This window comes from Neomonachus schauinslandi, chromosome 11 (genome assembly GCF_002201575.2).
Source record: "Neomonachus schauinslandi chromosome 11, ASM220157v2, whole genome shotgun sequence".
Lineage (NCBI taxonomy): Eukaryota > Metazoa > Chordata > Mammalia > Carnivora > Phocidae > Neomonachus > Neomonachus schauinslandi.
The window spans coordinates 45,036,145-45,047,851 of NC_058413.1; the positions used below are offsets into that span (position 1 = coordinate 45,036,145).

Here is an 11,707-nt window from a genome sequence, read left to right on the forward strand (position 1 = left end):
CTTCTACCTCCATTTCCTCATCTGTATAATAGGATAATAACAGCTCCTCTCAGGGTCATTGTGAGTGTCTGAATGACCCTGAGGTCATTCTAGGGCTACCGACACAGCAGATGATAGGTATAAGGTGGCTCTTCTTCTTGTTTTTAATTTTAATTTAAATTAAATTAGGTATAAGGTGCCTCTTCTTCTTGTTTTAAATTTTAAATATGGAATGCTTCATGAATTTGCATGTCATCCTTGTGCAGGGCCCATGCTAATCTTCTCTGTAACATTCCAATTTTAGTACATGTGTTGCTGAAGCCATCACTGGTGCCTATTCTTGTAAGAGACTACTACTTACAGGCTGTGGGGGTTGTGTGTGTGTGTGTGTGTATCTGTGTGTGTGTATACGGGTGCACGCAAATAAGATTTTGATAGAAACAGGCCTCAAGAAACAAAGACAACATAGGCAACATAGGCAGGGAATTTTTGGTGAAAAAGTAATGATTAAAACCTAGGGAAGGAGACAGCTCTACAGACAAGACAGGTCAGAGGGAACTTCATAGTGGGAGAGAGATTGAGTTAGCAGAGGGTCCGAGGTATGTTATTGGACCAGCAGTGTGCCCGCCTCATGCCTGTGGGCTGGCAGAAGGCCTTAGGCCAGCTTTTAGGAATAGGTGGTTTAGTCTGGGAAGGTGGCCTGAGGCCATGGGGCAGTGTCAAGGTTTGGTAGCCTCTCCAGATGGGGAATCTTGTTGGCATACCATACTCCACGTGGAGCATTTGTTAAACAGCTAGTCCAGCTCCAGCAAAATGTGGCTGCCTAAAGTGACAGAAAGAAAAGATACATTTTGAGTGAGTTTAATGGGTTTTCCTGCTCAGTTCTCTACTTTCAAAAGACCTACTTCACACATATAGTGATTAGCCGGTTTATGAATTTCTTGCATTAAATAGTTTTTATAACAAATTCAAAAATTCACAAAATTAGACAGAATAGTATAATGAATCCTCATGTCCCTATTACCCAGACACAAAATAAACTCACAGCCACTTTCATTTCATCTGTACCCCGCCCCCATCAGAGTATTTAACACACATCCCCTAAATAATGTCATCTGTAAACATTTGTATATGCTTTTCTAAACAATAGAGCTTTTTAAAAATTACAATCTTAACATCATTATTGCATTGAAAAAAATTAGTAAGTTCTTAATATCATCAAATATCCAGTGCTCACATTTCCACAATTGTCTCCTATTTTTTCCAGTTGAATTAGGATCTAAATAAGATTCACGCAATGCAAGCAACTGATACTTCTCTTTGTCTCCTCAATTTATAGATTCCCCTGCCTTTCTTTTACTACTTTATAATTCATTTGTTGAAGAGATCAGGCCATTTCCTATTTTCTAGATAGGACTGCATCCCTCTGGTATCATTTACCTTGCTCCTTTGTCCCCTATATTTCCCATAACACGGCAGCTAGATCTAGTGACTTGTTGGTCTAATTCCGATTTGTTTCTTTCTTTGCAAGACTACATTGTAAGTATTGTCATGCACTTCTATCGGCCAGCATATATGACCTGTTGTCTTTTTTTGTGATGTAACAGCCATTAATAATCATTGTCTAGATTCATGATTTCATTTGGGGATTTGCAAAATGGTGGCATTCTAATTCTATTATTCCTTCCTCATTTATTACTTGGACTATTTCTGTAGAGAGAATTGTTTCCTCGTCACCTATTTAGTTAACTTATGATATAGTTTAATCAGGAAAAACAGGTTAAATGTTTCTTTCCCTATACTTACCTGCATTCAGAATAGTGGGTTGGTTCCCTTATATCCTCCAGAGGTGACCAATGAGGTTTTTTGTTTTATGGTATCATTAGGAAGGAACTCATAAATTTTAACATATTCCATGTGTTTCAATTCATTGCAGTTGTTCTTCTCTTTGTGCTCAGATTTTCTCATCTCTGGCAGGTGAGAACCTCTAAATTGCTTCCTGAGTTCGGACATGGCCATGACCCCAGTCATCATCTTCTGGGAAAAAAAGGTATCCAAGCTTGGAAATGGAAATCTCTCTTAAAGAGAAAATATATTATGAGTTTATACTGATACTTTCAATCCAAATTTAAGATTACAGGGCTTTGCTTAACTCTTCAATTTTATTTCTTTTATTTTTTAATTTTTATTTTTTTGCCTAATAATTTTTTTAATTTAAATTCAATTAGCCAACGTATAGTACATCATTAGCTTTTGATTTAATGTTCAATGATACATTAGTTGAATATAACACCCAGTGCTCATCATATCACATGCCCTCTTTAATGCCCATCATCCAGTTACCCCATCCCCCACCCACCTCCCTTTCCGCAACCCTCAGTATTTTTTTTTATTTTTTATTTTTAAATTTAAATTTTTTTCTTTATTATGTTATGTTAATCACCATACATTATATCATTAGTTTTTGATGTAGTGTTCCATGATTCATTGTTTGTGTATAACACTCAGTGCTCCATTCAGTACATGCCCTCTTTAATACCCATCACCAGGCTAATCCATCCCCCCCTCCCTTCTAGAACCCTCAGTTTGTTTCTCAGAGTCCATAGTCTCTCATGGTTTGTCTCCCCCTCCGATTCCCCCTCTTCATTTTTCCCTTCCTACTATCTTCTTCTTTTTTTTAACATATAATGTATTATTTGTTTCAGAGGTACAGGTCTGTGATTCAACAGTCTTACACAATTCACAGCACTCACCATAGCACATACCCTCCCCAGTGTCTATCACCCAGCCACCCCATCCTGCAACCCTCAGTATTTTGAATCTTTTCCTCTTACGGGAAAAAATCTTGGCTCTTAATGACAATAGTGTAATTGCTTAGTTGTTTTATCCTATTATATAGATTATATAGATTTTGGACAAATAATACCAAAATATGTGAAAATAGTTATTATTATTATTATTATTATTATTGCAGTTCTTAGATTTATCTTACTAGAGACATACAGCTGAATTGTTGTATTTTGAAACCATTTAAAATAATATACCTCTGCATCATATGCCTATTTAATTTTGTTCTTATTTTAGGCGTTGTTTTTTTTTCATTCTGATTTGACACTATTTATAATCATCTAAAATATTTTCATGGCTCATTTTCCTAGAAGTAGGCTTCTTGGGTCAAATCTGAAAAAACTGCACTGTGAGCAGTGCATAATATATAGAATTGTCAATTCACTATGGTGTTTACCTGAAACTAATATAACATTATTTGTCAGCTATGCTTTGATAAAAAATAATGTAAAAAATAAAAAAACAAGGTGTTATTCAGAGAAGTCCAGCTTCTATCCCAAACTCTCCTCTTTTTTTTCCCCTTTCCCTTTAGCCAACAATTTTATTTACTTTATGGTTTATCCTTCTGAATTTTCTACATAGGCAAAACTATACCTGAATCTTACATACATGTGTGTGTATGTGTGTTTGTATACAGAACTATATTCTGGAAATCATGCCATAGTAATATATAAAGATAGTCTGCATTCCTTTCCATAGTTGCATAGTACTTCACTATTTGAATGTACATAGTTTATCCAGTAGATTCCTGTTGATGGACATTAGGTTAGGTTTTTTGCTATTACAAAACAAGTGTTCATGTTTTTGAGTTTCTGTCAGTGTTTTTTAGGACAGATACCTAGAAGTAGGCTTTCTGGGTCAAAGGATCAGAGTGCATATGCTATTTTGCTAAATATCGCTAAATTCCTGTCTGTAGGATTTGTACCTCTTTGTATTACTTCCAGCAATGATGGGAGTTCCTGTTTTCTCAAAGCCTGGTCAAAAGAGTACATGTTGATATTTTGGATTTTTACCACTCTGATAGGTGAGAAGCAGTACACTGGTGTATTTTTTTATTTTTATTTAAATTTAATTTAGTTAATATATAGTGTATTATTAATTTCAGGGGTAGAATTTAGTGATTCATCATTTGCATATAACAGCCAGTGCTCATTACATCAAGTGCCCTCCTTAATGCCCATCACCCAATTACCCCATCCCCCCACCCATCTCCCCTCCAGCAACCCTCAGTTTGTTCCTTAAGAGTCTCTTATGGTTTGCCTCCCCCTCTGTTTTTGTATTATTTTATTTTTCCTTCCCTTCTCCTATGTTCATTTGTTTTGTTTTTGAAATTCCAAATCCGAGTGAAATCATACGGTATTTGTCTTTCTCTGACTGACTTATTTTACTTAGCATAATACCCTCTAGTTCCATCCACATTGTTGCAAATGACAAGTTTTCATTTTTCCTGATGGCTGAGTAATACTCCATTGTATATATATACTACATTTTTATCCATTTATCTGTCTATGGACATCTGGGCTCTTTCCATATTTTGGCTATTGTGGACATTGCTGCTGTAAACATTGGGGTGCAGGTGCCCCTTCAAATCACTGTTTGTATCCTTTGGATAAATACCTAGAATTGCAATTGCTGGGTCATAAGGTAGTTCTATGCTATGTTTAACTTTTTGAGGAACCTCCACACTGTTTTCCAGAGTGGCTGCACCGGCTTGCATTCCCACCAACAGTGTAAAGGTTTCCCCTTCTCTGCATCCTTGCCAACATCTGTTGTTTCCTGAGTTAATTTTAGCCATTCTGACAGATGTGAGGTGGTATCTCATTGTGGTTTTGATTTGTATTTCCCTGATGATGAGTGATGTTGAGCATTTTTCATGTGTCTGTGGCCATTTATATGTCTTCTTTGGAGAAATGTTTGTTCACGTCTTCTGCCCATTTCTTGACAGGATTTTTTGTTTTTTGGGTGTTCAGTTTGGTAAGTTCTTTAAAGACTTTGGATACTAGCCCTTTAATCAATATGTCATTTATGAATATCTTCTCCCATTCCATAGGTTGTTGTTGATTGTTTCCTTTGAAAAGCTTTTTATCCTGATGCAGAAATCAATACACTAGTGTATTTTTAATTTGCCTTTTTCTTATTATGTGTATAATCAAGATCTTTTCATGTAGATAAGGGGCATATTTAGTTTTCTGTGAATTGTCTGTACATTTTCCTAGCTTCTTTCTCCCTATATACCATTATTAGTCTTTCATTCTTTCTTTTTTAAGGCTCTTTATATATTGTAAATATTAACCCTTTATCTATGATAAAGTTGAAATTTTTCCCCCAGTTTCTCTTTACTTTCCTTATGGTGTTTTTATGCTATGTTAGTAAAAAAATTTTTTTTCTTTTTTTATGTAATAAATTCATTAATTTTTTCCCTTATGACTTCTAGATACTGAATCAGGTAGGGAAGTTCTCCTCACTCCTAGATTATAGAATAATTCAGATTTGTTTTTTCTATACTTGTATGGATTCATTTAATACATTTAATTTCCTAATCTGGGGCACCTGGGTGCCTCAGTTGTTAGGCGACTGCCTTCGGCTCAGGTCATGATCTCAGGGTCCTGGGATTGAGCCCCGCTCCTGGGATTGAGCCCCGCATTGGGCTCCCTGCTCAGCGGGGAGCCTGCTTCTCCCTCTCCCACTCCCCCTGCTTGTGTTCCCTCTCTCGCTGTGTCTCTCTCTGTCAAATGAATAAATAAAGTCTTTAAAAAATACAGTTAATTTCCTAATCCACTTGAAATTTATCTTGGTACACAGTTTGGGGGAATTAATACAATTTTATCCTTTTACCTATGGCTATTGAGTTAGCCTGATGCCTTTGATCAAAAAGCCATCATTTTCCCCACTAACTTGAGATTCTGCCTTTATGCTAAATTTCCAAATGCAGTTGGGTCTATTTCTGGATTTTCTATTTGTTCCACTGGGCCATGCATGTTACCCTGCCACACTCTTAATTAGAGACATTATAGTATGTTTTAATATCTGACAATGCTATCCCTTTCTCATTTCTCTCTCTCTCTCTTTCTCAGGCTTTTCCCCCTTGGCTATTCTTGCTTATCTGTTCTTCCAAATGAATTTTATTAAAAAAAATTATCTAGCTCCAGAAAGAAACTTACTCATATTTTTGTTGAATTATATTAAACTTATGAACTATATTACATTTTATGAACTTAGGGAGACTTAAAATTTCTGATATTGAGTTTTCCTGTCCAAGAATCTGGTATATCTTTTCATTTAAGCAAGGTTATTTTTGTGTTTTTTAATTACTCCATAGTTACTCTTCCTGTAGGTTTTGGACATTTCTTGATAAATTTATTCCTGGGTGTTTAATTTTTTAAATTTTATTATGTTATGTTAGTCACCATACAGTACAACATTAGTTTTGATGTAGTGTGCCATGATTCATTGTTTGGTATTTAATTTTATTTAATTTTCACAAAGGTGGTTTTCTCTTCCAATATAAACTGATCTTTGTTTTCTTTATAGGAAGACTTGATTTTTGTATGTTGATTTTATAACCTATTTCACTAAATTCTTTTGTTTGTAGTAGTTTTCTAGTCTTGTAATAGTTCAGCTTTTCTAGATACATACTTACATAATTCTTAGCTCTATTAATATGATGGATCATATTAATGGATTTTTAGAATATTGAATCTACTCGGTCTTGATGCATGTTTGAATGTGCTGTTGGATCCTATTTGCTAATTATTGATATTTATAAGTTAGATTGGTCTATAGTTTTCTTCTGTTGATGCAATCATTTCACTTCATACAATAATTTTTAAAAATAGAATATCTCTGAGAAACAGTCTGGGCCTGGGACATTTTTATGGGAAAGCTGTTTTTCTACTTCCTCTATTTCTTCTGTGGTATTTTATGTGTTTAGACTTTCTGTCTCCACTGAGATTGATTTTGACATGTTGTATTTGCTAGAAAATTATCCACTGCATCTACTTTTCCAAATTTATTTGCAAAGTAGACTCATATCATTTTAAAAAGTGCTCAGTCTGATGGTTATTTTCTCACTGTCATTTCTAATTTTATGTACTTAAAGTCCCCCCCCCCATTTTTTTCTCAATTGCAACAGCTAACAGGTTTTTTATTATGTTCTTTTTGTTTTTCCAAATAATTAACTTTTGGATGTATTTATTGGCTCTATTTTTTCTGTTTTTAACTCAAATTTTTTTCAAGGTATAATTAACGTACTGTGAAATTCATTATGGGCACCGTTTGATGATTTTGACAAATTTATACACCTATGCAACAAAACACTAATCAAGATAGAAAACAATTCTATCACTCTAGATAGAATAGTTTCTTCTTCCTCCTTTCCAGACAACTTCCTACTGCACGTTAGAGGTAACAGTGTTCTAATATCTATCACCATAGTTTAATTTTGCCCATTCTCAAATATAATATAAATGGGATTATACAGTATATGCTATTCTGTATCTGGCTTCTTGCACTTAATATGTGTTTTAAGATTCATACATGTTCTTGAGTGTATCAGTAATATGTTCTTTTTAATTTATGAGTGGTATTCCATATTAGATATAGCACAATTTATTCATGCATCTGTTGACAAATTTGGTTTATTCCATTTTGGGGCTATAAAGAAAAAACTGCTATACAAAATGAAACTATTGGGGATACACCAAAATAAAAGCTTTTGCACATGGGGCGCCTGGGTGGCTCAGTCGTTAAGCATCTGCCTTCAGCTCAGGTCATGGTCCCGGGGTCCTGGGATCAAGCCAGCATCGGGCTCCCTGCTTCTCCCTCTCCTTCTCCCCCTGCTTGTGTTCCCTCTCTCACTGTGTCTCTCTCTGTCAAATAAATAAAATCTTAAAAAAAAAAAAAGCTTATGCACAGTGAAGGAGACCATCAACAAAACAAAAAGCAACTGACTGAATGGGAGAAGATATTTGCAAATGATATATCTGGTAAGTGGTTAATATTTAAAATATATAAAGAGCTTATACAACTCAACAAAAAAAAATCCAGTTTTAATCTAATTAAAAATGGTCAGGACACATGAACAGACATTTCTCCAAAGACATACAGAAGGCCAACAGACACATAAAAAGATGCTCAACATCACTCATCATCAGGGAAATGCAAATCCAAACCACAATGAGGTATCACCTCACACCTGTCAGAATGGCTAAAATCAAAAACGCAAGAAGTAAGTGTTGGTGAGGACATGAAGAAAAAGGAACCCTTGTGCACTGTTGGTGGGAATGCAAACTGGTGCAGCCACTGTGGAAAGCAGTATGGAGGTTTCTCAAAAAATTAAAAACAGAATTACCATGTGATCCAGTAATTCTACTACTGGGTATTTTCTCAAAGAAAACAAAAACACTGGGCTCCTGGGTGGCTCAGTTGGTTAAGTGACTGCCTTCGGCTGAGGTCATGATCCCGGGGTCCTGGGATCGAGCCCCACATTGGGCTCCCTGCTCCACGGGAAGCCTGCTTCTCCCTCTCCCACTCCCCCTGCTTGTGTTCCCTCTCTCGCTATATCTCTCTCTGTCAAATAAATAAATCAAATCTTAAAAAAAAAAAAAAAAACAAAGACATTAATTCAAAAAGATATATGCACCCCTATGTTTATAGCAGTTACAGTAGCCCAGATATGGAAGCAACTCAAATGTCCATTCATAGATGAATGGATAAAGAAGGCATGGCATATATATATATATGTGTATATATATATATATATATATATATATATATATATATACACATATATATATACACACACACACACATATATATTAACATATATATACACAATGTATATATATTAATATTACTCAGCTATAAAAAAGAATGAAGTCTTGCCATTCAAAACAACATGGATGGATCTAGAGGGTATTATGCTAAGTGAAATAAGTCAGTGAGAGAAAGACAAATACCATATGATTTCACTCATACGTGGAATTTAAAAAACAAAACAAATGAAGAAAAAAAGAGACAAACAAAAAACCAGACTCTTAAGTATAGAGAACAAACTGGTAGTTGCTGGAGGGGAGCTGGGTGAAATAGGTGAAGGTGATTAAAAGTATACTTACCGTGATGAGCACTGAGTGATTGTTGAATAATTATTTTGTACACCTGAAACTAACACTATATGTTAATTATACTTGGATTAAAAAATAAAATAAAAAAAGAATAAAGCTGTCATAAATATTTTGCACAAGTCTTTTTGGGGACATGTTTTCATTTTATTTGGATGAATACCTAAAAGTGGAACAGTTGGTTTATAAGGTAGATGTGGCTAAACTTGATAAGAAATAGGCAATTCCACTTGTTATATTTCTGAAGGAAATGAAAACACTAACTCAAAAAATACCTGTACCACAATATTCATTGCAGCATTATTTACAATAGCCAAGACATGGAAGCAACCTAAGTATCCATCAGTAGATGAATGGATAAAGAAAATGTGACATACACACACATACACACACACACCAATGGAATATTATTCAGCCATAAAAAGAAGGAAATCTTGTCATTTGTTTTTTTTTTAGAGATTTTATTTATTTATTTGACAGAGAGACAGCGAGAGAGGGAACACAAGCAGGGGGAGTGGGAGAGGGAGAAGCAGGCTTCCCACCGAGCAGGGAGCCCAATGCAGGGCTCGATCCTAGGACCTGGGATCGTGACCTGAGCCGAAGGCAGACGCTTAACAACTGAGCCACCCAGGCGTCCTGAAATCTTGTAATTTGTGACAACTTGAGGGCATTATGCTAAGTAGAATAAGTCAAACAGAGAAATATAAATACCATATGATCTCACTTATATGTGAAATCTTAAAAAAAAATAACAAACTCATAGATACAGAAAACAGATTGGCTGGGGCTGGTTTAAGGGGGTGAAATGGGTGAAGATGGTCAAGGTACAAATTTTCAGTTACAAAATAAGTAAGTCACAGGGATGTAACCTACAGCATGATCACTGTAATTAATACCATACTGTATATTTGAAAGTGGCTAAGAGAGTAGATCTTAAAAGTTCTTACCATAAGAAAAAAAATTTGCAACAATGTGTGGTAACATATTAACTAGACTTATTGTGGTGATCATTTCACTATATATACATATCAAATCATGCTGTATACAAATATAATGTTATATGTCAATTATATCTCAATAGAAAATTAAAAAAATAATGAAGCTAAATTTTAAAAAAAGAAACAAGCAATTATTTTTCAAAAGTGTTGTACCGTTAATAATCCACCAGCAATGCATGAATGTTCCAGTTGCCCTATATCCTCATTGACAATTGGTATTACTGGTCTTAAATTTAGCCATTCTAGTGGGTGTGCAGTGTTATTTCATTATGGTTTTAATTTTAATTTCTCTGATGACTAATGATGTTGAGTAGCTTTTGATGAGCTTATTTTTTTTAAAGATTTTATTTACTTATTTGACATGGAGAGAGAGAGAGAGCACAAACAAGGGGAGTGGCAGAGGGAGAAGCAGGCTCCTTGCTGAGCAGGGAGCCTGACACGGGACTTGATCTCACAACCCTGGGACCATGACCCGAGCCAAAGGCAGACGCCCAATTGACTGAGCCATCCAGGTGCCCTTTTCATGTGCTTATTAGCCATTTATATATCTTCTTTCGTAAAGTTCTTTTTGAAGCATTTGCCCTTTTTAATTGAATTGTCTTTCTGTTATTGATTTGTAGTTCTGATACAACTTCTTTGTCAGGTATATGTTTTGCAAACATTTTCTTTCAGTCTGTGACTTGCCTTTTTTCCCCCCTTCACTGTGTCTTTTGATAAGCGATATTGTTAATTTTGATGAAGCCAAATATGTAATTTTTTTCTTTTATACTCAGTGTATTTTGTGTTCTCTCTAAAAACTTTTTCCCTATTCCAAAGTCATAAGGATATTCTCCCATGTTTTCTTCTAGTTTTATTGTTTTAGCACTTCCCTATCTTGAATTAATCCTTGTATATGGTCTGAGGTTTTTTATTTTGCCTTTTTTAACATGGATATCCAGTTGTTTGATTCATTGAGAAGGCTTTTCTTTCCCCACTGAACTGCCTTAACACCTTTGTGAAAAATAAATCGACTCTATATGTGTGGGTCTATTTCCACTTTCTCTACACATCTATTTGTCTATGCTTACCCCAACTGCCTTGATTACTGTAACTTTATAGTAAAATTTGAAATCAGGCATTGTAAGTCCAATGTAAGTTGAATCTTTTTAAAAAGACTTAACAAGATTGTTGTGGCTATTCCAGACCCTTTGCCTTTCCATTTAAATTTTAGAATCAGCTTGTCCATTTCTGTAAAAAAGCCTTCTGGGATTTTGGGGGGATTTGTGTTAATTTGATAGGGCTGCCACAACAAAATACCATACACTGGGGGCTTAAACAGCAGAAATTTATATTCATACCATTCTGGAGGCTGGAAGTCCAAGATCAAGTTGTCAGCCGATTTATTTTCTCCTTGGCTGGCAGATGGCTTCCTCCACGCTGTGTCTTCACATGGTCTTTCCTCTGCATGTGGGCATACCCCATGCCTCTCTGTGTTCAAATGTCCTCTCTGTAAAGGACACCAGTCAGATTTTATCAGGGCTCACCCCAATGGCTTTATTTTAACTCAGTCACCTCTTTAAAGGCTCTATCTCCAGATAAAGTCACTTTCTGAGGTCCTAGGGGTTAGGACTTCAATATATGAATTTTGGAGCACACAATTTAGTTCATAACAGGATTATACTGGATCTTTAGATCAGCTTTGAGATAATTGACATCTTAACAGTACTGGGCCTTCCAATCCAAGAGCATGGTATATCTCTCCATATATCTGCATCTTAATTTCCC

The 11,707-nt window shown here is 35.3% G+C and overlaps 1 non-coding gene across 1 annotated transcript; it reads right to left on the reverse strand.

Moving 5' to 3' along the window:
• Window positions 1–200: 200 nt before the first annotated feature.
• LOC123326246 lies at window positions 201–307 on the reverse strand. The gene has a single exon (XR_006540958.1). It is a non-coding gene; the product is annotated as a U6 spliceosomal RNA (small nuclear RNA).
• Window positions 308–11,707: the final 11,400 nt, after the last annotated feature.